At 40.5% G+C, this 18,695-nt stretch overlaps 1 protein-coding gene across 2 annotated transcripts in view; it reads right to left on the minus strand.

Moving 5' to 3' along the window:
* Positions 1–18,141, minus strand: part of ZBTB43 (zinc finger and BTB domain containing 43) — a 30,989-nt gene extending 12,848 nt beyond the window's left edge. Inside the window, exons 1-2 of one of the 2 annotated variants that reach the window (XM_012458129.3) lie at positions 18,034–18,141; positions 14,332–14,451 (exon numbers count right to left, since the gene is read on the minus strand). The gene's annotated coding sequence lies outside the window, so the exon portion shown is untranslated. The remainder of the gene's footprint in view (positions 1–14,331; positions 14,452–18,033) is intronic. The other variant, XM_012458130.3, reaches the window with a different exon arrangement.
* Positions 18,142–18,695: the final 554 nt, after the last annotated feature.

Genomic DNA, 18,695 nt, shown 5'->3' on the forward strand with positions numbered 1-18,695 from the left:
TTATGAGTATGTGTTGAGTCACATTCAAAGCCGTCCTGGGCCACAGGTTGGAAAAGCTTACTCTAAATCCTTTGTTGTCAATAATGTTCATGGCATCTTCACCAGAAGTAGATTCCATTTCAAGAAATCACTTTCTTTGCTCATCCCTAAGAAGTAACTTCTCATCCACTCAAGTTTTATCATGATTTTGCAACAATTCAGTCCCATCTTCAGGCTCCACTTCTGTTTCTATTTCTCTTGCTATTTCCACTACATCTCCAATTACTTCCTCTACTCAAGTCTTGAGCACCTCAAAGTCATCCGTGGGGGTTGGAATCAACTTCTGTTAATGCTGATATTTTGATGTCCTCCCACCAATCACAAATGTTCTTAATGGCATCTAGAATAGTGAATCCTTTCCAAAATATTTTCTTTCTTTCTGTTTGATTCTTAGTATTTTTTTTTAAGACAGAGTTTTGCTCTGTTGCTCAGACTGAAGTGCAGTGGCACGATTCCAGCTCACTGCAACCTCTGCTTCCTACCTTCAAGAGATACTCCTGCCTCAGCCTCCTAACTAGCTGGGATTACAGGCATGTGCCACCATGTTAATTTTTGTATTTTTTTTTTTTTTTTTAGTAGAGACAGGGTTTCACCATGTTGGCCACGCTGGTCTTGAACTCCTGACCTCAAGTGATTCACCTGCCTCAACCTCCCAAAGTGCTGGGATTACAGGTGTGAGCTACTGTGCTGACTCCAAAACATTTTCAATTTACTTTGCCCAGAGATCCATCAGAGCATTAGAGGAATCACTATCAATAGCAGCTCTAGTGGCTATAGCCTTATAAAATATCCTTTTTTTTTTTTTTTGAGATGGGGGGTCTCACTTTGTCATCCAGGCTGGAGTGCAGTGGTGCGATCACGGCTAACTGCAGCCTTGACTCTCTGGCTCAGGTGATCCTCCCACCTCAGCCTCATGGGTAGCTGGGACTACAGGTGCATGACACCATGCTTGGCTAATTTTTTGCATTTTCTGTAGAGACAGGGTTTTACATGCTGCTCAGGTTGGTCTTGAACCCCTACGCTTAAACAATCTGCCTGCCTTGGTCTCCTAAAGTGCTAGGATTACAGGTGTGAGCCACTGCACCTGGCTCAAAATGTATTTCTTAAATAATAAGACTTGAAAATTGAAATTGCTCCTTGATCCACGGGCTGTAGAATGGATGTTGTATTAGCAGGCATGAACACAATACTAATGTTCTTGCACATCTCCATCAGAGCTCTTGGGTGACCAACTGTGTTGTTAATGAGCAGTAATGTTTTGTAAAGAATCTTTTTCTGAGCAGGTCTCAATAGTGGGCTTAAAATATTCAGTAAAGCATGCTGTAAACAGATAGGCTGTTTCCAAGTTTTCACTGTGCCATCTATACAGCACAGGCAGAGTATACTTGGCATAATTCTTTTTTTCTGTTTTTAGACAGAGTCTCTCACTGTTGCCAGGCTGGAGTGCAGTGGCGCAATCTCGGCTCACTGCAATCTCCACCTCCCTGGTTCAAGGGATTCTCCTGCCTCAGCCTCCCGAGTAGCTGGGACTACAGGCGTGTGCCAGCACGCCCAGCTAATTTTTTTTGTATTTTTAGTAGAGACAGGGTGTTACCATGTTGGCCAGGATGGTCTCAATCTCTTGACCTTATGATATGCCCACCTCAGCCTCCCAAAGTGCTGGGATTACAGGTGTGAGCCACCGTGCCCAGCCACTTAGCATAATTCTTAAGGGTCCTAGGATTTTGGGAATGGTACCTGAGCGATGACCTCAACTTAAAGTTATCAGCTGCATTAGCCCCTAATGAGATAGTTATAGCCTGTCTTTTGAAGCCAAGCATTGTCTTTCACTTTCTAGCTATGGAAGTCACATATGGCATCTTCTTCCGATAGAAGGCTTTTTCGTCTACATTGAAAATCTGTTGTTCAGTGCAGTCATCTTTATCAATTATCTTAGATCTTCTAGATAGCTTGCTATAGTTTCTACATCAGCACTCACTGCTTCATCTTGCACTTTTACATTATGGAGACATTTTTTTTTTAAACCTCAAACCAATCTCTGCGAGCTTCAGACTTTCTTTCTGCAGTTTCCCCACCTCTCTCACAGCCTTCAGAGAAATTAAGAGAGTTAGGGTCTTGTTCTGAATTAGGTTTTGGCTTAAAGAAATGTTGTGGTTGGTATGATCTTCCATCCAGACCACCGAAACTTTCTCCCTATCAGCACTAAGGCTGCCGCTCTCTTACCATTCACGTGATCACTATAGTAGCACTTTCAATTTCCTTCAAGAACTTTTCCTTTGCATTCACAATTTGGCTGTTTAGTGCAAGAAGTCTAGCTTTTGGCTTATGTTTGCCATTGACATGCCTTCCTCACTAAGCTTAATCATTTCTAGCTTTTGATTTCAAGTAAGAAGCATATGACTCTTCCTTTTGTTGGGAACCAGCCCAACCCTGTTGGTGGGTGCCCTGTGTCCCCGCAGTGATGAGGGAGTGAGAAAAGAAGTAAAGACAAAGACACAAGAATAGAATTTTACAGCATGGGTCCAGGGGTTGGCACTGAGCTCTAGGCTTCATGTACTTTTACTGGGTGCATTATCTTGTTAATCTTGCAGGGTCTGGGGAGGAAGGTTGAGGAGGAAGACAGCTGGGGGAAGGGGATGTGTTTACAGCATTCAATAGCAGATGTAGTTCTCCTAAGAAATGCTAACTAAGGATACTGAGATTTTAGCACCCATTGTCTAACCAGGTGTTTTGGCAAGAGAGATGTAGTGGGATAAGGTGCGTAAGGTCTGACCACCCACAATGCATCAAGGGGCTTTTATCTCCCGAGTATTGCAGACATAGAGCAATTGGAATTGCTCCATATTCTAAAAACACAGGCAGAGCCTGTGGCGTTTCAGTGATATCTGCCCGTAAGGCCTTCCGTCCTTACCAGCTCCCATCTGCAAAGACTGTCCTGAGTACTGTGAGCAGTGGTTGCATTTCCTTCCCAGAGTCTTTTGCATAAGCTCCCTTTATGAGATCCTTACACAAACTCTATGTTGGGCAGATACGTGTGACCAAAGCAGTTTTTCCTGCTCTGCAGCCACACCGCAGTGTTCCCCGGTTCTAGGGCGCTCTTAGATGGTCTTTACCATATGCCTCCTGTTACCGCTTGATCTCTGCTTTTATTTTACTGCACCATAGTTTGGATATGATCCGTGGCACAAAATCTCAGTGTATAAAAAGCAAAGCAAGCTTGTAATCATTTAAGTAACACAGGTCTGCCCCTGGCCATTTCTTATCACACCTTTCACTTAAACACCAGGCCATTGTAGGTTTATTAAATGGCCTAATTTCAAGATGGCTGTGTCTCAGGGAATAGGGAGGCCTAAGCAGAGGGGGAAAGATGGAGGAATGGTGGGTCACTGAGTAGTCAGAACACACATTTAATGACTAAGTTTGCTGTACCTTATGGATGTGGATTGTAGTGCCTCAAAACAATTACAATAGTAACATCAAAAATCACTGATCAAAGATCACCATAATATAATAATAATGAAAAGGTTTGAAATATTGCAAGAACTGCCAAAATATGACACAGAAACACAAAGCGAGCATGTGCAAAAGGAAAGGAAAAATGATGCTGACAGACTTCCTCAATGCAGGGTTGCCATAGACTATCAATTTGTAATATCTGTGAAACACAAAATGAGGTATGCCTTTATAAAACATGTCAACCACCAAGTGCACACAGAACATTCTCCGGGATAGATCATGTGTTACACCATAAAACAAGTCTTAATACACTTTAAAAGACTGAGTCTTTTTAAAAATACAAAATATTTTTTCTAATCACAATAAAATGAAAGTAGCAATCAATAAGAGGGAAAATTGAAAAACTGATAAATATGTGGAAATTAAACAATACCCTTAAAGACCTGTAACTATCAAGGACACGGAATCTCTCAATAAAGAAAAGATTCTAACCTGATGGCTTCACTGGTAAATTCTAACAAACATTTTAAGAAGAACCAACACCGATCCTTCTCAAACCATTTCCTAACATATTCTATTAGGTCAGGAGTGCCCTCTGATATGAAAGCCAGACAAAAACACTATACAAAAACTACAGACCAATATCCCTTTTGAACATCAGAGTAAATATCAACAAATACTACCAAACCAAATTCAGCAGCATATTAAAAGAATTATACACCACCACCAAGTGAAATTTCTTCCTGAAATGCAAGGATAGTTCAACATACGAAATCAATCAATGTAACACACCACATTAACAGAAAGAAGAAAAAAACATGTAAAACACGTATCATCTCAACTGACACAGAAAAAGTATCTGACACAATTCAGCACCCTTTCATGATAAAAACAAGAGGCTGGACATGGTGGCTCACGCCTGTAACACTAACACTGGGAGGCCGAGGTGGGCGGATTGCTTGAGCTCAGGAGTTTGAGACCAGTCTGGGCAGCATGGCAAAACCCTGTCTCTAAAAAGCTGCCATGTGTGGTGGCTGCCACCTGTAATCCCAGCTACTTGGGAGGATCACTTGAGGCCAGAAGTTTGAGACCAGCCTGGATGACACAGCAAGACCTTGTGGCTAAAAAAGAAAAATATATATATATATATATTTTAATTAGCCAAGCATAGTGGTACACAGCTATAGTCCCAGCTACTCGAGAGACTGAGGCAAGAGGATCATTTGAGCCCAAGAGTTTTAGGCTAAAGTGAGTTGTGATCATACTACTGTAGTCCAGCTTGGGTGGCAGAGGGAGATTCTGTCCAAAAAGAAAAAAAAAAAAAGAGAGAGAAAGAAAACTACAAAACACTGTTAAAAGAAATTAAACAAACAAATAAATAGATATCCCATGTTGATTATGGATTGGAAGACATAGTAAAGATAATAATACTAACCAAAGCAATACACAGATTGAAAGCAAGCCCTATCAAAAACCCTTCCCCTTAACTTTGGGTGAATATGGCATTTCTCCATATTCTCTGACCTGCAACATGCTAAACTTCTATAGGTTTTCCTATTACAAACTCATAGGCAATTGTGACCTATACAGAGAGTATAGCTGCTGTTTCAGTTATTTAGATGATGTCATAGAAGTAATTAATTAGCTCACTAAAAAACCTCAAGCTGGTGGCGGTGGCTCACTGCCTATAATCCCAGCACTTTGGGAGGCCGAGGCGGGTGGATCACGAGGTCAAGAGATCGAGCCCATCCTGGCCAACATGGTGAAACCCCGTCTTTACAAAAAATACAAAAATTAGCTGGGCGTGGTGGCGTGCGCCTGTAGTCCCAGCTACTCGGGAGGCTGAGGCAGAAGAACTGCTTGAACCCGGGAGGCGGAGGTTGCAGTGAGCCGAGATTGTGCCACTGCACTACAGCCTGGCAACAGAGTGAGACTCCGTCTCAAAAAAAAAAAAAAAAAAAGAGAGAGAGAGATCCAAGATGGCTGATCACTAGCAGCTTGGGATTGTAGCTCCCAGTGAAAGCGCAGAGAACGAGAGGACGCCACACTTTCAGATGAATTTTTGTTGCTCACAGACCAGGAGATTCCCAGTGGAGGAGCCCCACAGGTCGCCAGAGCGACTCTTGTGGCTGGCGCGGTGGTTCTTGGTGCAGAGTAAGCGGGACTGGGTCCCCTTTTGGCCGACGTTTGGAACTCCGGGAAGGCAGCATCGCCTATTCAGCTGATTGAAGGACGGACTCAAGAAGGGAGCCAGACCAGAGATTCCCGGGCAGAAAAGCACCATCAATCTTAACACTGCTGTTTTGGCCGGCACAGTGGATTGCTCAGATTTCGGTGCTGGGAATCAACAAGTTGGACATCCACTCAGAGACCTAATTAGAAAGTCTGTAATTACAAAGACGACAGATGGATAAATTTATAATGAAGGGAAGAAACCAGCCTAAAAAGGCAGAGAATACTCAAAATCAGAACGCCTCTCCCTCTACAGGGGATCACAGTTCCTCATCAGCAACGGAACAAGGCCTGATGGAGAACGAGTGTGTTCCATTAACAGAAGTAGGCTTAAAAAGGTGGATGATAAGAAACTTCTGTGAATTAAAAGAACTTGTTCTAACCCAATGCAAAGAAACTAAGAACTTTGAAAAAAGGTTTGACGAAATGCTAACGAGGATAGACAATTTAGAGAGGAATATAAGTGAATTAATGGAGCTGAAAAACACAATACGAGAACTTCGCGAAGTATGCACAAGTTTTAACAGTCGAATTGATCAAGCAGAAGAAAGGATATCAGAGGTCGAAGACCAACTTAACTAAATAAAATGAGAAGACAAGATTAGAGAAAAAAGGATAAAAAGGAATGAGCAAAGTCTGCAAGATATATGGGACTATGTGAAAAGACCTAATCTACGTTTGATAGGTGTACCTGAATGTGACAAGAGAATGAATCCAAGTTGGAAAATACTCTTCAGGATATTATTCAGGAAAACTTTCCCAACCTAGTAAGGCAGGACAATATTCAACTCCAGGTAATACAGAGAACACCACAAAGATATTCTTCAAGAAGACCAACCCCAAGGCACATAATCGTCAGATTCATTAGGGTTGAAATGAAGGAGAAAATACTAAGGGCAGCCAGAGAGAAAGGTCAGGTTACCCACAAAGGGAAGCCTATCAGACTTACAGCAGATCTCTCAGCAGAAACCCTACAAGCCAGAAAAGAGTGGGAGCCAATATTCAACATCCTTAAAGAAAGGAACTTTCAACCCAGAATTTCATATCCAGCCAAACTAAGCTTTACAAGTGAAGGAAAAATAAAATCTTTTGCGAACAAGCAAGTACTTAGAGATTTCACCACCACCAGGCCTGCTTTACAAGAGCTTCTGAAAGAAGCACTACACATATAAAGGAACAACCAGTATCAGCCTTTCCAAAAATATATCAAAAAGTAAAGAGCATCAACATAATGAAGAATTTACATCAACTAATGGGCAAAACAGCCAGCTAGCATCAAATGGCAGTATTAAACTCATATATATTATTATTTAAACTGGATAAAAAGCCAAAACCCATCGGTATGCTGCATCCAGACCCATCTCACATGCAACGATACACAAAGACTCAAAACAAAGGGATGGAGGAAGATTTACCAACCAAATGGAGAGCAAAAATAAATAAATAAAAAGCAGGAGTTGCAATTCTCGCCTCTGATAACATAGACTTTAAAGCAACAAAGATCAAAAGAGGCAAAAGAAGGACATTACATAATGGTAAAAGGATCAATGCAACAACAAGAGCTGACGATCCTAAATATATACGCACCCAATACAGGAGCACCCAGATACATAAGACAAGTTCTTAATGACTTATAAAGAGTCTTAGACTCCCACACAATAATAGTGGGAGACTGTAACATCACATTGTCAATACTAGACAGATCAACGAGACAGAAAATTAACAAGGATATCCAGGACTTGAACTCAGACCTGGAACAAGTAAATTTAATAAACATTTATAGAACTCTCCACTTCAAATACACAAAACATACATTCTTATCAGTACCACATTACACCTATTCCAAAAGTGACTATATAATTGGAAGTAAATCACTCCTCAGTAATTGCATAGCATTCATAGGTTTAAATGAAATATTGGTTGGCTGCTTGTTTGTTATTTTCCTCCCTTATTCCTTCCTGTCTCCATGTTAAGCACAATTATTGGCATAAAAGAGGTTTTCAATACCCATTTCTAGACTGCATTCTAGCCTGGGCAATAAAGCAATACTCCCGTTCTCTTTCCCTCTTTCTCTTCCTTTTTCTTCCTCTCCTTCATTCTTTTTTTTCTTTCTCTTTCTTTCTTCCTTTAAAAAAAAAAAAATAAAATAAAATAAACAACACACATTTATTCACAGTCCTGGAGGCCGGGAAGTCCAAGATCAAGGCACCAGTATATCCAGTGAGGGCCCTGGTTCATAAATGGCATCTTCCAGCTGTGTCCTCACATGTGGAAGGGACAAGGTATCTCTGTGGGGCCTCTGTCATAAGGACACTAATAAAAAAAAAATTTAAAAAAACCCTCATGAAACACTATATTCAACGTACTGTGGGGGACTTCAAAGACAAGAAATTTCACAGTCCAGCCGGGCACGGTGGCTCATGCTTGTAATCCCAGCACTTTAGGAGGCTGAGGTGGGCAGATCACTTGAGCCCAGGAATTCAAGACCAGCCTGGGCAACATAGCAAGACCCCATCTCTACAAATATGCAAAAATTAGCCAGGCATGGCGGCATGCACCTGACATCCCAGCTACTTAGGAGGCTGAAGAGGGTAAACTGCTTGAGCAGGGGAGGTCAAGGCTGCAGTGAGCCATGATTGCCACCACTGCACTCCAGCCTGGGTGACAGAATAAGACTCTATCTAAAAAAAAAAAAAAAAAAAAATAGTAGAAATGGGGCCAAGTTAAAGGGAGACACTGGCCTGAAACTCCACTTCCTATCTATACCAGGCAATTCTGACAGGATCAGTAAAGTAACACTCTTTCACTTGGAGGGCCCAGAGCTAAAAGCCAGAAACAGACAGGTCCTGCAGATTGGTAAAACTCAGAGGTGGGTGGTATTAGGATACCAAAGGTTGCACACTGCCTCAACAGGAGGAAAAAATATTAACATAAGTGGATGGGGGTCGGTAGCCCCAGGAAGGAGATAAAAGCATAGCCATCATTTGCCAGCTGTGCCAAAGACAACAGAGGCTCCTGGTATACCAATTTCACCAACTGCAAAGAAAGTACACAGAGTTCTAGCTCCCGAGAGTACCTAAGGCTTACCCTTCTAGCCCCAGCCATTCCAGTCAACTAATCCCAGGTGTCAATGTAGTTCAGCCCTACATCCAGCTTAAGAACTAAGAGTTGATTCTAACAATATTCAGGTATACAGTGAGGGACTCAAAAGCAAATTTCAGACCTGAACAGAATGTTTCCCTCTCAATAATTAAAATAAAACCAACAAGGGGTCTGTGGATATATTCTGGAAATTCAAAAAGGAAAAAATGGCAAGAAATAGACAAAGAGTACATTTTAAACAACAATTTTAAATTGATGTTTTTTCACAAACTTCACAAAAACATAGTCTCTGAATAACGTATAAGGAAGATGAGACAAAACAGAAGAATGATATGAAAAAAGAGCAGGCTGAATTAACGACAGGGTATCGGGAAACTAATATAGAGCAGAAATTTACACAGGCGATAAGAAGCAGAATTACAACAGCAAAAAAATGGATTTGATAATGTAGAAGGCATTTTAGTAGTTATTTTACTAAATACCTTCTTTAGTAGAAGGAACTTCTACTAAAATACAGGAAAAGGATAAAAACATGAAAACAGCAAGAGAGAAGATGATAAAGCAGGAGAACCAAGAAGAGATCAATGTACAGCCTGTTAATGTCCTTAAGAGAAACAACCAGAATATGTGAAATAAAAAAAATAAATTTAATTGAAGAAAACTGCCCTGAGTGGAAAACCTTGAGTATTCAGAAGAACCTCACCTCAGTAGTGGGGACAAATTAATTCTAGGCAAAATGCAGTTCTGGTCCTGCCAAACAAAGCTTAAAAACAAGCCTCAGAAGGATCAAACTGTTTCCAACTTAATTATGTTCCAGAATGAAACTTGAGAACATTTACATAATACAAAAATATCCAGCACCGAACAAGGTAAAACTCATATCTGACATCAAATTTAAAAATCACCAGGCATGCCAAGAACTAGGAAAATATAACCCAGGATAGTGAGGTGGGGGTGGGAATCAATCAACAGAAACAGATCCAGAAATGACAAGAGATTTATACAACTGGTGGACAATTCTATATTCTATATTTTCAAGAAAGTAGAGGAAAGATTAAGCATGTTAGGTAGAGACAGGGAAACTACTGGGAAAAAAAAAAAAAAAAAAGAGAAAGACCCAAATGAAACATCTAGAGATTTAAAAAACACACAACATACACTGAGATGAGAATAACAACAGAATTAACACTACAGAACATTAGGGAACTTGAAAACATGGCAACAAAAACCTACTCAAAATAAAATATGAGGGGGAGAAAAAAGCAAAGAAAAAAAGGCAAAAAGGGAATAGAGCATCAGTGAGCTGTGAGACAACTTCCAGATGCCTAATATAGACATAATTGTGGTGGGGAAGGCAAAAAGTTTTATATGATAAGCTATGAGACATGTGAAAACAACATATATATGGTTTTTTTTTTTATATATTGTTTTATATATTGAAAACTATATATATGTAAAAACAATACACACATACACACATTTTATACACAGGTGAAAACAACAGTCAAAACTTTTTCAAATTTGATGAAAACTACAAACTCACAGACCTAAGCAGCTCAACAAACTCCAAGCACAAGAAACATGAAAATAACTATAGCAAGGCACATCATAATCAAATCACTTAAAATCAGTGGAGAAAATCTTAAAAGCAGACAGAGAAAAAGGAGCCCTTGTGTACAAAGAACCTCAGAAGCATTGCAGGCCAGGAAACAGCATACCAACGTTTTTAAAGTACTGAAATTAAGGGCGGGGTGGGAGGGAAAGGCCTGCCAACTTAGAATTCTATACCCATGAAAATATCTTTCAAAATGAAAGCAAAACACTTTTTCAGACATAGAAAAGTTAAAAGAATTTTTATCATCAAAAAGGTCAAAAGTAAGAAAAAAAAAGGTCACATGAAAACAAAAGTCAAGCAACACAATACTAACATCAAAGTAAATTTCAATGTAAAAATCATCAAGTAGGATGAAAGTTTATTGTTAACTGATGAATTCTATAATTCATAATAAAGTTTACTCTGTGAACTTTTATGTGTCAGAGTACAATGTTAGAAAATAAGGCAACAGTAACAGAAATGTAATTGTAGTAAGAAATATAAATATCCCTCTTAAATTTTTAATAAATCAAGTAGGCAAAGGGTAAGAATCTATAGGTTGACACAGTTATCATTAATAAAGTTAGTTTAATGAAATACCTCTATACTCTACAAATAATACTTCTTTTCCAATGTCTGCAGGACATTTACAAAAATGATAATATATGTGGCTACAGAGATCAATAAATTTCCCAAAGCAGAAATGCTTGGGCACATTTGATTACATGTGACTATACAATGGATTACACAATGTGATAAAACTAGAAATGTTAAAAATAGATGGGGAAGAGGAGGACAAGGGAACAGGATAGGAGAAAATTCATGAATTTTATACAAAACTATGGTATCAAAATTGGACAGCAAAAAATTTGAGTACTTTTCAGTACAAGCCAATCCCATTTATTAATGTAGAAATATTATAAATCACATGGCATTCTGGTTTGTATACTTTAATCTCTTGTGGGTGTAGTATATCATAAGTATGACACATTGAAGAAACTGAGTTATTAGTCTGATCACACTAAGGGCAAGTTCCTAGATTATGGTGAAATTACCATCAGAAAGCCATTTCAGATCTCCCTTGGTTCTCTTCCACTCAAGACTAACCCTGGTGACAGACACATCATTACTTGTGCTTCCTTCTACAAGTGACAATGAGTGATGGTAGATAAATTTGGAAAAAGCCCAATGGGACGTCTGCATTGGGGCAGCACTGAAAACTTCTAAGTGACATGCTGTGAGGCAAGGTTAAGGAAGGTTGATCTGTTGACGGACTAAAGCAGAAGAAAGTCTGCAGTAGAACCTAATTATAAGATTTCAACAACTATAGTCTATAGTATATACTAGTAATAAAAGTAACAGTGGGCCAGGCACAGTGGCTCACACCTGTAATCCCAGCCTTTTGGGAGGCCGAGGCAGGTGGATCACTTGAGGTTAGAAGCTCGAGACCAGCCTGGCCAACATGGTGAATCCCTGTCTCTACTAGAAATACAAAATTAGCCAGGCATGGTGGTGTAAACCTGTAATCCTAGCTACTTGGGAGGCTGAGGCTAGAGAACTGCTTAAACCCTGGAGGTGGAGGTTGCAGTGAGCCGAGATCATGCCACTGCACTCCAGCCTGGACAACAAGAGCGAAACTACGTCTCAAATAAAAAAAAGTAACAGTGGGTATGGAAAAGAGGTGGAATTGATGAGACTGACAGAACTGGTAGGCAGAAGATACAGCAGTAGTACAAGGTAAAAATGATACCATCAAGAAAGTGAACAGACAACCCACAGAGTGGGAGAAACTATTTGCAGATCATGTAACAAATGAGTGACTTGCATCCAGAATACCTAAAGAACTCTTACAACTCAAGAATAAAAAGATAAATAACTCAACTGAAAAACAGATAAAGGATTTGAAGAGACATTTCTCCAAAGAAGATATACGAATAAGCAATAAGCACATGAAAACCTCTCAACATCACTAGTAATTAGGACAATGCAAATAAAAACTACAACACACCCCTTCTCACTTACTAAGATGGCTGTAATAAGTAAGACAGACAATAACAAGTGTTGGTGAAGATGTGTATTAGAACTCCCATACACTGCTGGTGGGCATGTAAAATGGTACAGCTACTGTGGAAAACAGTGTGGCAGCACTTCGGGAAGTTAAACAGAGTTATCACGTAATCCAACAATTCTACTCCTAGGTATATACCCAAGAAAAATGAAAACATATGATGTCCACACTAAAACTTGTACATGAATTTTCGTAACTGCATTATTCTTAAAAGCCAAAAAGTGGAAACCATCATAAGTTCCATCAACTTTTGACTGTATAAACAAATGGGATATATCCTTAGAAGAGGATATTTGGCAATAAAAAAGAATGGAATACTGATAGATGTGACAACATGGCTGGCCCTCGAAAATGTTACACTAAATGAAAGAGGTTGGACACAAAAGGCCGTATCTTGTATGACTCCATTTACATGAAATGTCCAGAACAGACAAATCCATAGAGACAGAAAGTAGATTCGTGGCTGATAGAAACTAGGGGTAGAAGAAATGGGGAGCAACTGGTAATTGGGTTTCTTTTAGGGGAAACAAAAGTTCTAAAATTAGATTGTAGTGATGGGTACACAATTCTGTGTATATACTAAAAAAAAAAACCCCTCTTTATTGAATTACCAATTATGTCTCTATAAAGCAGTTTAAAAAAGAGTAATGCGGGCGGGGCATGGTGCTCATGCCTGTAATCCTAGCACTTTGGGAGGCCACAGCGGGCAGATCACAAGGTCAGGATTTCAAGACCAGCCTCGCCAACATGGTGAAATCCTATCTTTACTAAAAATACAAAAATTAGCTGGGCGTGGTGGTGGGCACCTGTAGTCCCAGCTACTCGGGAGGCTGAGGCAGGAGAATCACTTAAACCCCGGAGGCAGAGGTTGAAGTGAGTGGAGATATTTCCACTGCACTCCAAAAAAAAAAAAAGACTTAATAAGATACCAGCAGTTTTATGTCACTTTGCACTTTTTTTTTTTTAATCCAATAGCAACAGTTCTAAAGCAAACACACCAACTCCAGCCTGTTCCACCATACTTCTTAAAAGCTGTTTGGCTTTTTTAAAGCAGATGAAGGACAACATACTGAAGAATTCCTGAACTAGATGACCTTCAAAATTCCTTCCAACTTTGATGAGTTTAATAGCAGCCACTATTTATTATTCAGCTGAGGAACTGTTAAGTCAAATTTTATACGTAATTTAAACACCGATTAAACATCCTAAAAACACAGATGACAGCAATATAATAGGAAAGCAGACCCACAAGCTACTTATCATGAAGTCCTTCAGAGATTTCTTTAATCAGAGCATATGGTAATTTGCATGCTTACTATAGAAAGCACATTTAAACATAGTAAATGTTGCTTCAGTAAATTTAAAGCCTGGCACACATGTACAAAAATACCAATACCCTATGCCTACTCGTTACATGAGTGAAATGCTTTACAGTTCACAAAGCACACATAAACCTGGGTTGTGCAACACTCCTGTATCATTGCATCTTTCTAAAAGATGAGTAAACTGAAGCTTAAATTAAAAGACCTGCCCATGGTTACACATCTCAGAAATGGCATGTCTGGATTCAAACAGAAGTATAACTCCAAATCTAACACTTTTCTAAGTTAAAAAAAAAAAATCACTTGGCAGAAAAATTTCTCTAACATTAAATGTCCTATCAGTGCAAAGTATGGCATTGGTTGGCCTTAGAATGTATAATATCTCTTCAGAAGAGAAGTAAGAATCTTCTGGTCTAGAGTAATTAAAAATCTTAACAAAATACATTATTTGTGCTAAAAGACAAATGATCATAGTAAGTAATTTTAAAAATGGTATTATGAGCAAGTTTATAGCTTACCTAATGCAAAGCTGTATTCCTGGGGTAAAGTTCCTTATGCCATGGCCATCAAAAAGCAATATGAATAGAATGAGGAAGAACCCATTTCAGTTTTGCTTCAAATTAAAATCACATTGACTTCTGAAAGGAAGAGTAATAGTGAAAATGTAAAAGAGAGGCTATGTACATCTGCGCTCGCTAGAGGTGTTCATTAGTGGCAGAAAGAAAAGTAATCAAGACTGGCATTTTTGTTTATATTAAATTCCATTCTGCACCTTCATAGCCCCTGCCTTTGTATTTAAAAGAAAATAAACTTATTTTGTAATAATTTTACATTAAAAAAACTGAAAAGACAGTAAATAATTTCCATCTACCTTTCATCCATTACTACAGCATATTCATTAAAACTAGAAAACCAACATGGTCAATGACTATGTAATTTTGCAGAATTAATATATCCTTTGGAAGAGCACTATCGGTCTCCTGACCATTGTCAATCAGTATTCTTATATTTCTTTCCTAATCAGAGCACTCTGGTCAAATAACTTAGTAAAATCTATTTTAAGATTTTTTTTAAAAAAACAAGCCACCTACTTTATGAAGTTTGATTCATGACTCCCTTCAATTTTAAGCCACGGCTGAATGTTTTACTTAAAAACTTCCAGGACAAACATTCCATTACAGCAAACTCTCTGAGATTCAAAAGAGAAAGTAATGTTCTAGGAACTAACCCCCCCATTTATCAATCATCCTTCTATCAACTTTCAATAAAGCCAAGGAAACGTTTTTAACTGTACCCTCATGTGCATTCGAATTTAGGATAAGAAGTTGAAATCAAGAAAGCAGAAGGCAGAAACAGCACTCATTTCATGAAATTAACAACATATTGACAAGTTTTTAAAAATCTTTTTTCCTCAATATGTTACAAATAAGACAAAAGCCCCTATTCTAACTGCAAATATAAACAGAGTGAAAAGAAAAAGTTCAGGCCAAACTCGGTGGCTCACACCTGTAATCCCAGCACTTTTGGAGGCCGAGGCGGAATTCGAGACCAGCCTGGCCAACATGGTGAAACCCTGTCTCTACTAAAAATACAAAAATTAGTTGGGTATGGTGGCACATGCCTGTAATCCCAGCTACTTGAGAGGCTGAGACAGGAGATCACTTGAACCCGGGAGGCAGAGGTTGCAGTGAGCCGAGAATGCACTACTTAACTCCAGCCTGGGCAACAGGGCGAGACTCTATCTCGGAAAAAAACAAAAACAAAGAAAAAAAAAAAGGAAAAGTTCATGAAAATGATACTATTCAATTAATTTTCAGACATGTACTTTTTCACATTTTAAAATTCCTGAAATCAGAATGTGATCACTAGGTGGGAGTTTTAATACTGTCTCTGCCTGAGACAACGATAGAGAACTGCTGAGGGCCTCAGCAATGTTCTTGATGGCACAAAGGATGACACTGGAAAAAACATGGACACAACTCTGAACTGAAAAGTATACAGAAGAGTAGAACTTTGTTAAGTTCAATGAACACTTTAACCAATTTATTCTTATTTTTCCTTTGTATATATGCATTAGAATAGGCACTGATATCGTTTTTTAATGTCTAAGTCTAAAAGTATTTTCAATAATAAAAAGTCTAAATGATAAGAGCACATTAAGCCATAGTTAAATTAGCAGTGCTTCTCTCTTCCTTGGTGGTACATAAAATAATCCACAGCATCTAGGATTCAATAAAATAAAGTAGTAATTCATTTGCTATATCTTATTAGAAAGCTTGATAAACTACCTCAAGGGCAAACAGATAGCTTCAATAGGAAATTTTAAAAATGAAAAAACCACAAAGGCATCCCCTATAAGAAAACTCAAGAAATAACACATAATTTTGCACTATCATAAAAGTGCTATTTTTCAACCTTAAGAATTTTCTTCCTGTGAAGAGTATAGTTATCAAGTATCCTACTTATGAGCAGATTCTTGCACTGATTCCAAGAAAGGCGGAGGGAGTAGAGCCAGGGCAGAAAGCTAAGTGGAAAGCCTGAGGAAGACTTTAACCAAATTCATTTAACTAAACTTTTCTAAGACTCTCAGCTGTACCCACTGCTGTAAAGCGAGTAGGAATCAATAAACACAAGTTCAACTAAATGTTCCTAACAGCTACAGAAGGAATTTTGAAAAATTACATTTAAAAGGAGCTTATTGGTTTCAGGTGTCTCCAATGAATATTTTTGTGCTGTGTAAAATAGACATAAAACTTTAAGACAACCATTTTAAGCATTTTTAAGAGTCCAGTTCAGTGAAGTACATTCACAATGTTGTGCAACCATTATCACAACCCATTTCCAGACCTTATTCATCAACCCCAAAAACTCTGTATCCATTAAGCAATAACTCCTCTCCTGGTAAACTGTTTCACTTTCTGTCTCTTAACTGGTCTATTCTCGGTACTTCATTTAAGTGGTCTCAAACAATATTTGTCCTTTTGTGTGTGGTTTATTTCTCCCGCGGTACTTTCGTAAAGCAAAAAATAAAGCCCTCATTATTAGGTTTCTTATAATTTAACTGAAAATACTGAACAATCTCTTAACTAAGCATGCAGCTCTCTCAGAAACCCTGCTACTGTCCCAAAAGCCCCAAAGGAGATCTCAGCCTGGCCCTTCCTTAGCCTGTAGACAGGCCTGTTAAACAGCTGCAACTCAACGAGTAGGCTCCAGAGATCCATAGAGACCATCCCGTGGTAAGGGAATGGAGCAAAGGGATTTGGGAAGGTGTGCAGCCCTGAAAAACCACAGGCAAGAAAAGGCGAGGACTCAAGCTACTCTGGCCCTGAGATGGGCCTCCTGTCTCCCTGACAGACGCTCCTGCAGTCTGACACTTTAGTTGGGCGACACCTGCCAGAATTGCGGCCAAACTGTGGTGGAGTCACTCAGAGTGTCACCAGTGCAGGGAGCTTCACGGGGTCATGAGTCATGGCTCAGAGGTCTGGGCAGTCCTGCCCCACCCAGACAAACTCAGTTAGGAAAGAGAAGCAAGAGAAAAAAGAGTTGGCAGAAAGAAACAGACAGATGACCAAAAAGCCAGTGACAGGCCCTGAATTAGAGTAAAGGCTGAGTGGCAGACAGAGTGAATAGACACAGAGACAAGGTGGAGACAGATATAAAACAGTATCCAGATACACACAGATACCCCGAGAAAGACAAAGTGGAGAGAAATATCAAGTTGACAGGGACCGGGTTGAAAGACAAAAAGGGCAGGTTACAACAGGTGACAGAGGCAGCAACGAGGGTGAAACAGAAGATCAAAGTCTAGGCGCAGTCTTTCTCCCAGCTCGGCTCGTCAGGCCTCACGCACAGGTGGCTCGAACCCCAGGCCGCCAAGCCGCGCCCACCCTACGCCCCGAAAGGCCAGAGAACAGACGGGGGCGGGATCTCCAAGCGCTGTGGCCGGCCGAGCTCCGCTGCCGCGGGGGTGACCTTGGGCGAGAGGCTACCCCAAGGGCCTTGGTGTCGCGCTCTGCGCGCCATGTGGGCAGGAGACCGCGGGTTTCGGAGCTGGGGAGCCCGGACGCCAACCACCGGCGCAGGGCTTTAGCAAGCCGGTCCACGGAACGGGCCTGGTGGGGCAAGCCGCGCGTGCGTCGGGGCCTCCAGGGGAGTCCTTAACTCCCCCACCGACTTCTCCTCCCCTACCCTTGCCGCCCATTGTCCTGGCCCCGCGGTACCTGCCGAGGGCTCAGCACTCACATCCCCCGCACCAGGAATTCTCTCAGCTACCGGCGCAGGCCCGTTCCAGCCTTCGCTGCCGCAACAGATTCAGCCTGCGCCTTCTGCCCCCGGAAACGCTTCCCGGTCCCGCCCCCCAAAACTGACTGTGCTTCCGGGGCTGCGTCAGAGAGAAAACGGAGTGCGCATGCGGGACTCACATTTGGAGCCAAACGTCGGGAGAGAGCGCGGAGGTAGCGGGCGCCTGCGCAGTACAGTCTGGAGCGGGTCAATCAATTTTGGGGACTGACTACGCTGCTGGAAATAAGGGAGCGGATACCGAATTCTAAACCCTGTTGAAACTTTGACATAGGCCTGGCGCGGTGGCTCACGCCTATAATCCCAACACGTTGGGAGTCCGAGGCGGGAAGATCGCTTGAGGCTAGGAGTTCGAGACCAGCCTGGTCAACATGATGAAACCCCGTCTCTACAAAACATACAAAAATTAGGTGTAATCCCAGCTACTCGGAAAGCTGAGACAGGCGAATCGCCTGAATCTGGGAGGCAGAGGTTGCAGTGAGCCGAGATCGCCCCACTGCACTCCAGCCTGGGCATAGAACGAGACTCTATCTCAAACAACAAAAACAAAAACATCTTGACCTTCTCCATCTCTTCTCTAAAC

This window comes from Aotus nancymaae, unplaced genomic scaffold, assembly GCF_030222135.1.
Source record: "Aotus nancymaae isolate 86718 unplaced genomic scaffold, 86718_ANA_hifiasm-v0.15.2.pri h1tg000003l, whole genome shotgun sequence".
Lineage (NCBI taxonomy): Eukaryota > Metazoa > Chordata > Mammalia > Primates > Aotidae > Aotus > Aotus nancymaae.